The sequence below is a fragment of the Acanthisitta chloris genome, unplaced genomic scaffold (assembly GCF_000695815.1).
Source record: "Acanthisitta chloris isolate BGI_N310 unplaced genomic scaffold, ASM69581v1 scaffold8612, whole genome shotgun sequence".
In the NCBI taxonomy this organism is placed as follows: Eukaryota; Metazoa; Chordata; class Aves; order Passeriformes; family Acanthisittidae; genus Acanthisitta; species Acanthisitta chloris.
This window is the reverse complement of record NW_008660969.1, coordinates 1-9,031: the sequence shown is the minus strand read 5'-3', so window position 1 is coordinate 9,031 and position 9,031 is coordinate 1. Positions and strand designations below refer to the sequence as shown.

The 9,031-nt window shown below is 39.8% G+C and overlaps 1 protein-coding gene across 1 annotated transcript in view; it reads right to left on the bottom strand.

Annotated features, from left to right (window-relative positions):
- LOC103797803 (syntaxin-binding protein 5) overlaps positions 1–7,290 on the bottom strand; it is a gene marked incomplete at its 3' end in the record, with an annotated part of 74,951 nt that extends 67,661 nt beyond the window's left edge. The window contains exon 1 of the mRNA XM_009070034.1: positions 7,197–7,290. The remainder of the gene's footprint in view (positions 1–7,196) is intronic.
- Between the last annotated feature and the right edge of the window lie 1,741 nt (positions 7,291–9,031).

The following is a 9,031-nucleotide window of genomic DNA, read 5'->3' as shown; positions in this document are numbered from 1 at the left end:
CTGCTGCACTGACATAATCACAGACACAGATGCTTCGAGATGTACATGCTCTGGCACGGGCTTATCCACAGCCATATATGCTTCAAGATTTACCTGTTCCCACATGGACTCATCCACAGGTCCCAGTCCCTTTGAAGCAAGTTCTCACTGGAGTTGCAGCCAGTCCAGTAGAGCAGCACAGACACACCAGTGAGTCCCTGGCCATCTGCCAGCACAGGCACATCACCACTGCTGTTATCAAAATGTTCCCAGGCACAGCACAGTAAGGTGATAAGCAGCACAGCACACAGCCAAAGCAAAAACCAGACACTAACAAGCAATATACAGTCAGGCAAGCAAAGCTCATGACAAGCACCTGCCAATTAATAGCTAATCAGCAATTACAGCTATAAATTCAATCTAGCATATTCTAGTCATGTCTGTCATTATCTCAAACCCTTTGAGCCCCACATTGGGTGCCATATAGGACTGCTGTGGTTTAATCCCAGCTGGCAACTGAGCCCCACACAACCTCTTGCTCACTCCCTGCAGCAAGATGGGGGAGAGAATCAGAAAAAAACCTCATGGGCTGAGATGAAGACAGTTCAACAAGGAAAGCAGAAGTCACACATGCAAGCAAAGCAAAACAAGGAATTAATTCACTGCTTCCCATGGGCAGGCAGAAGTCATCTCCAGGAAGGCAGAGCTCCATCATGCGTAATGGTAACTTGGGAAAACAAGTACCATCACTCCAAACATCCTCCCTTTCCTTCTTTCCCCCCCAGTTTTATAAGCTGAACATGACACCATATGGTATAGAATATCCCTAGGGTCAAGCTGCCCTGGCTGTGTCCCCTCCCATCTCCTTGTACACCCCCAGCCTGAGGCAGGGCAGAAATGGCCTTGGCTCTGTGTAAGCACTGCTCAGCAATAACACAAACATCCCTGTATTATCAAGACAGTTTGCAGCACAAATCCAAAACAGAGCTCTGTACCAGCTACTGTGAAGAAAACTAACTCTACTCCAGCCAAAACCAGCACACTGAGTCCCCCAATAAGATAACCATGGATTTAAAGAGTACACCATCCTATTTATTATCATTAATTCATTCATAGCTTCCTCTGTGCAGGACTAACTTATAATTCCATACACTTTTAAGAGATACATGTCTCATCATGCCATTTTGGCCTTATTTCCTTTCAGAATATCCAATGGTCACTAATTTTCTTCACTTAGAGGATGGGGATTTTTCGCTGAAAGGAAGATATAAAAGAGATAATGCTAACCATGTGAACCAAATGCTGAAGATATGACAAGAAAAGCAGTAGTGTTCAAAGAAATGGAAATGTGACAAGATTAATGTATGCTTTAAGCAAAGTAGTTTTCTTGCTTAAACTACTCGATGTGAATTGGGTGGCAAGATAGTCAATATTTTATTAATATATAATCAGAGTCTCTGCAGCATGCTGCTACTGCAATATTTTTACTAGCTGTACCAAAGTACTCCTCCCAAAACAGGAGAATTTGTTCAGAGTCCAGAATTCTACTGACAAAGGTTGAGACCATTTTCTTCAGTGTTTGACTTAGGTATACTCACAGAAGACACAGAATTACAGAACAATTTTAGGTCAGAAAGGACCTCCCAAGTTCTTCTGGTTCAGTGTCCCACTTGAAGCTGTGCCAATTTCAGTTAGATGCTTAGTTTGAAAATCTGAAATCTTTGCTCTGCATACCGTAAACAACTCCAGCACTGTCCTACTGCCACTGTAGAGCTACTACAGAGAAAAAAGCAGGTGTAGAACTACTTCAATTAAAAAAACCCTACAAAACAAAAAACACACCAGATCTCAAGCTGATGTTTCCATGAGAAGGAAAAAAAAAAAAACCAGTCAGACTGCCACTCTGCGTACTCTGAATGCTCAAGGGGAAAAGTACTTTTAATGGATATAACCACATCACAAGTTTGAAATGGCATTTTGTTACAGCTTCAGAGAAGTTACTAAATTGCTTGAATTTTTCAGTATACATCTACAGCAAAGCCATTCAGATGCTACAACATAAACACTTCATCAGAAGCTGACTGCATAGAACCACATACACAGGCTTTTGAGCTGTTTTGATACAAAAAGTATGCTGTGAGTTCTCACAAAGGCCAGAGAATGAAAATCACAGAAAGCAAGTTTTATACACCTCAAATACATAAAAACTTCTGCCATTTGCTTACACAACAAGTCCTCTTTCAATGCTGAAAACACTGTGGGGAAATTAACAGATACCGACATTCAGAACGATTGGAATCTTCAGATATTTAATGACATCACCCGTTTTTTCTCCTTCCTGTGAACTTGGTTTGCAAGAGGAAAAAACAAGCCAAACGTCAATAAAATTAAATATTCTGCTTGGGAATAAAGAGTCTGAGGCATAATTTGGTCTGTGTGGAAGGTACAACACTTATTTACAAAGTAGCCCTTTTATTCTCAAGAATTTCTAGTGGAAACGGTCTTCCTTCTTAGAATTCCTTCTCTCAAGAGAGGCTGAACTTCAAGCTGTAAATGTGTACTTTTAAAGCATAAAGCACCAATAAAGGTACTGTATTCGTGCTGGCAGACAATCACAATATATCTCGTTTGATATACTGTCCTAGTTTTGCTATTGAGAAATTAAAGCCCAGAAAAATTAAGAAACTTGTTTAAGATGAAGCAGCTAAACAGCAGGGAACAGGAGAATTCCTTCTATTTTTCTACTTTACCTTCCAAGTTTATTCTACTTCTTAAAAAAAGCAAACAAAAAGGCTCAACCACCTCTTAAGTCCAGAGCCCTGTACAACTAGTAATTTAAGGTTCTGAAGAAACATTATCCTAAAGACAGAAAAATCCTGAAGAAAGTCCGTTTCATCTTTCTCAAGCCTCTTTCAAGTTTAAAGGCCACCCTGTTCAGATCACATTCAGCTTCTAAAGGGGCTTTTAAGCAGAAGACCGAAAGCAGAGGGCAGCACGAAAACAGAGCTATTATCTGTGACACTGAACACTGTCAGTGGTCACAGGGTAAAGTCTAGTCAATTACACCACTCAGATAAGTTAAGCCTTGAGTAGCTATACTAAACTAACTCATTGTAAGGTTTTGATACCTGCTGGGAAAACACGAGCACAGCCAGTTATACACAAAACTTCCTAAAGACTAAGGACTACATGCCTACTGTAATGGTTCAGGTATGCACAGAAAAGCAGCTAAGCATAGATTAACCTTTAACTACTTGATATCTCCTATACTGCAGGAGCAGATCAAAAGGTGAAAGCCACTCTGGTAACAGCAGCTAAATCCCTTCAAGTATGGCAAAAGCCAAAGATACTGACCTGCAGTGACAACTGAGGCCACCAGCAGCTTACACTGACCATAGCAGTTTGAACTCAAGATCGAGCACAGTTGCTCCTTGTGGGGTTCACATCCACAAAAATCCAGCACTGCACAGAAGGGGGCAGCTTGAGGCAGAACTGCCACACAAGAGCCAGGCCACCAGCCAAGACTCAAACACCTCAAGCAGCTGGAGAAAGCACCCTCCAATCAGCCCCACAAACTCAGACCAACAACTGCACCAGCATGTCCAGTTGAGTATGATGGTTTGTAAGAAATCATTTAAGATTTTATGACACAGCACTGTGCTTCTGCCCTTGTGCCTACCTCAGCACTCAATTTCCCCTGCAACAGAGAAAACAGAATCAAACAACTCAACTATTTTCAACAGATCCTAATGTCAGGGAGAGGATCACATCAGTTGAATGCTCAAGGCTTGTATTCTACTAAGCTACTCACTAACTTTTCCTCTTACACAGTAAAGGAACAAACCTATTGTTCATAGCTGAAAACAGAGCAGAGCCTTTGTTATTAATTGCTCAAAACGTTCCTTTCTATGGGGGGAAAAATACTTCTCTAATTAAGGATAATACTTGAACAATATCAGTCTGCCTCAAAAACACTTGCTTTTAAGTCTCCTAGCTAAATAAGAGTTAGAAATATTTGTAAGTAACTCTGGAAATAGAATCAAGCTTCTTTTAAGAATACAAGGGATATTCTGCCTAAGTTAAGATACTGAAAAATCCCAAACTAACTTTGGTGACTCATAAGGTTTTAAGTTTTACACTAAAAGCAGTCTCCTCCTAGTGTTTTTATGGACTAACCTCCCTCTTAAAACTGCAAGATCTAGAACCAACTGCTGCCTATGGGCATGAAATAGCAAAGTCCTGCCTCTGGCACCCTAAGGCACCAACTACAAAACACTCCCATCTGATTTTAACCCATCAAGCCTAGAGGCAAAGAATATTAACAGGGTAGTAATTCTACTTGTAATCCAATTAGCGAAACATGACACCTATAGTTTAAGCATTTCCATTTTTACAATTACTTTGTGGATTCAGAGAATTCAATCGTGTTGATGTTATTTAGTAAATTTATTTATTAGCGATACAGAAAGAAAGTCAGTGAACTCACAATATATTTGTAGCCACAGATTCTGGTTCTTCAGAAAAAGTTTTAGTTCTATATTTACACAGCACTGTAACAATACTAGAGACAATATTTAGTATTTATGCTTTAGAATTCTCTGCTCCTTTAGTAGTGATTACAGAGTTCTCATAAAGAAGAATGAGATGAGAGTGGATGAAGAAAATTCCTGCTCACATTAACCTGTTCTGATCAATGCTGGTTTTGAATTTAAAACACCCAAATTGCAGACTGACCAAATACAGAGAACATATTCTGTAAAGAGGTTAGCTGATAAATAGTCCAAAGTAAAATTAGGACTGTAACATTAATTTCCTCATATTTTAATGAAATCTCAAACAGGTTATCTCATTCCTTGATTTAAGAATATTTTATCTTTAATATGCTTTCTAAAAAAACTACCATCACAATTACTCAGACCACTTACTTGGAATAGAAAGGAAGTGAAAGCTTGACAAGATGCACCTATGCTTGAAGACACAAGGAAAACACTAATGCCTAGCTCCATTCTGCTGGCAGGCAATGGAAACAGCATTATTATTCCTTTACTTCTATACTCTCACAATATGAACACAGAAGAAAATGAGAATCGACTTTTATTCCACTTCTAGGATTTATTTCTCAATGAATATCACTTTATTGACACACTCAGTCTTTCTAGTCCACACCTGATTTCAATTAAAAATGCTTTTGCAGCCCTAAAGAGTCAGTGGCTCCCACTTTAATGAACACTTGAACATAATTTATTATTCATGAAAACCTTAGCAGGCAAAGTATCCTGAGGGTCCACAAGCACTTTTTGGTGGTGTTTTTATCTTTGAGCAATAGAATGAAATAAGCACTTCTTGCAAGCTTCAGTCTTTCCCACAGAGTGCTTTTCAAACTGGTTTCATTAGGCAGAGACAGGCTGGTTTTACATTAAAATGCGTCTGAGTCTATCCCTTCTGCCTGCACTCCTCCACCACAAAGATGAAGTAATCACAGGAGATACAACATCTGCAGCACTGCTTGGTTACAGTGCTACCCTATCAGCTGAAGTTGAGAGCTTTTAACCAGTTATTCCAAGAATCAAGATCTGTATCAAAGTACTGAGAAGCACATTCATCTTCATCAAGTTAGGGGAGCACCAACATTTCAGCCTCTACATGAAACTTCTTTCTTTAGGAAATACATTTTCTGTCATTTTCTCACAGTAACTGTATCTCCCTTCACAATCGTGCAATACCTCTCTCCATTATTTAGTAAATAATTCACAGTTCAAGAAATCACAGGTGTGTGCAGTCATGGATGAGTGCCCATAAAGAGGTTTTGTTGAGTCATCATTATCCAAACTGCAACATCATGTCACCCAGAAGCACAGGTGAGTAAGCTCTAAACAGGTACATTTTGATTTCTCCTTTTCCTCCAATCCAAATCCTTACTTTTAGGTCTCTTTTTGCTTTCTCATCTATTCTACCAATACAAGAGTAACTAATGATACCACACACACATCATTCTTCATTTAAATCAACTTTATGACCTTTTAAAACAAATTTATGGAGTTAAGGGTAGTTTCAAATACTGCATTAATAACACTGCATTGTCATTACTGTTTCTCATACTTTGAATAGAGAAATCTTGAGAGTACATAACAGAAATCATTACAGATACCAAACAAGCTACATCAGCCTCTAAAAGCCTCGGCTTTGATACTGAAGTTCTAGTCTTTCAACTTGTAAAAGTCAACCCTCATAAGGCAATTAACCTTACAGAGTAGTGATGTTACAGAAAGAAACAAAAAAAGTCTATTTGCACATAATAAAAGCAGCAGAGGAAAAGATTAGATTTACCTACAGTTTAAAGAGGATTAAGTCAATTTCTCCAGCAAGATGGCCTAAGCCTTCCCTACAATGTTTACGGTCAATTTCAGGACAACAAGAAACTCAATTCATTCTCTCACCCTGACAAGTAAAGGTTCAAGCAATAGCAGCATAGATTCAAGCATCTACAGGACATCATCTTTTAAAAGTGAAAGTTTAAACACATATGTTGTTACATGGTTCGGATAGTACCATATGGCTGTGGTATCACATGGCTATGAACATATGGGCAGTTCACTTTTTAGTGAACAAAAAGAAGCAGGGTTACGGGTACTTTATTTCACAAATTCATTCTGCTCCTATCAGTCACTTGGAAACTATTAGCAGGACACAATTCCTATAATTCCTATACCCTTTACCGTCCCCACTTGAAAACATCATTTGGCAACACAGAAGTAGTAGCAGGTAACTACAACATTACAAAGCTTATTTCAAGAACAAGTCCAACAAAAATAAAACCATCACCCAAAAAAAACCCAACCTCATCAAGCAGCACAGAATGTTTCGATCCCAGAGGATACAGCAGAACAACAAAACAGAGCTCAGCCCACGTCTCTCTTTAGATTTGCAGTCAGCTGCTGTAAACTGTCAGCACACTAGTAACCCTTCACAAAACGTATATATTAATATGAGATAATGGGGACTGAGCAGCCATGCCTCACATCATTAACACAACCTGAACTGACACAAAGAACAACCAGAACCGCCAGGCCACCCACCAACAGAAAACAGAGCTTGCGTTTTTTTCCTTCCCTCCTGCATACCTGGTTCCCACCAGACTTCTGAATGGTTCCAGCAGCTGAATCAAAACATCACTTGAGTGAGGTGCACTAAATCCACCTCAGAATACAAAAGGATACAGCCTTAGTGCTCCAGTCTGAGTCCCGATAGCCAGTATTTTCTGAACAGGATCAAATGCCAAGGCTGAAGGCTGATAAGGGAAACCATGGCGTACAGTCTAACGAGTCAGAGCATCGCAGCAATGATGGGTCAAGCAGCATACCAAAAACAAACAGAATCAATACTGTGTGTTAGAGAACAGGTTCAATGTTAATCACAATTTTAAAAGGAACTAGAAAGCATTTTAATAACAGACTGAGAAAGTCAGCTGTCTTACACAAACCAATTATAAAAGATCTCTTTCAGTCATAATTACTCATTCATCCCTGAGCATCAAGTGACAGTCAGACTTAACGAAACTTAATTTGAATCCTACATTTCTTCTGTGCAAAGACTATATCAACTATTTTATTTTTTCATCTGCCTCATTCACTGAGTAATCTTCTTCTCAGCTCTAACAAAGACACTAAACTATTAAAGACTAACATGCTCTTAGCAAGTCTGGCAACAGAGCCAAACTCGTTATCAGAATCATTACAAATTACTAGATCTGCTTTTCTGAGAATAGCTTCAATTTCAAACCAACAGGCCCCACATGACAGTGCAACCTCTGTCAGCAAATTAAGGGAAAAAAATACAACCCGAGCTTGACAGAATCAATTCCTCACTCTCTGCTTCCCCCAAAGAGAACAGTCAGCCCCCAGAGCTGACAAAACCAAAAAACACCCCACCAAACAAAAGCAAAAAAACCCTCGGCCATGGGATTCTTTCTTAATATGAAGCTATTGGCACATTTAGCTTTTTGGTCAGCCAAGACTAATTTGGTAATTGAGTATGTAGTAACTCCATTACACTTCTCAGGCTGCAATTAATTAGAATTGAGAACAAAATAAAAGTGTCACCTACTCTTATTTCTGCTATATACACATACAATAGAAGACATACAAATGCTAGCTTTCCCATTTCAAAACCTTTAATTTAAAGCAGAGGTATCTCAGAACCTCATAAATGCAGAGCAAACTTCTGATATGCTCTTTACTTCACTGAAGTTGCAAGCATACCCTGCCACTCTTTGTATTTCAGCAGTGAATAAAGTCTAACTGGCTCTGTTCTTCTCCATTTCCTTCGTAAACAACTTGCAAAAGTGGCAGAAATACCTGTGATATTTAGGAAAAGCAAGGAGGACAATCCATAAACAAGCTCATCCATGTCAAGCTAGGCCACAGGTACATTGCAAAGATAAAAACGGGTATTGATATTCAAATCAGTTTTTATTCCTCTTGGTACAGCTGGTGGTTAATTCGCTGCATCATTTTCTGAAGCGTGCAGACACAAACTGCAGTTATTGTATCGCACACCAGCAAACAAAAAAAAAAAATCGGAACTTTTGCTCTGTCTCTCGAGAAGATTTGCAACAGCAGCATCAGCAACTTGGCAACACACTGCAGCGAAACCACCACAAACGTCTACAGCCTGTTTCAGGCATAAAGGAACAGGATAAATGCATTTCCAAATAATGCAGAGCGACAGATCCCCTGTCCTTCGGGCCCATTAGCAGAGGCTTCTACTCAAATGCCGCGATAAGCAGATCTGCACTACAGCTAGGTATCGGTCCTTCCCCCATCCATCCAACTCTTTCTACGAAGCCTTCGTGAACACAATCAATATTACTCGCATGAACGAGCCTAGAAGACGACAAACCCTGAAACTCCCCGAGAGAGATGACTGCGAAAAGCCAACAAGATCTGCACTGCTGCACCCACCGCTCGCCTCCCCTCTTCACCCCCCACAACACTCCCTCCAAACAAGTAAACACGCGCGGCGGGCGGGCTCGGCGAGCTCGGGGGGAGAAGCG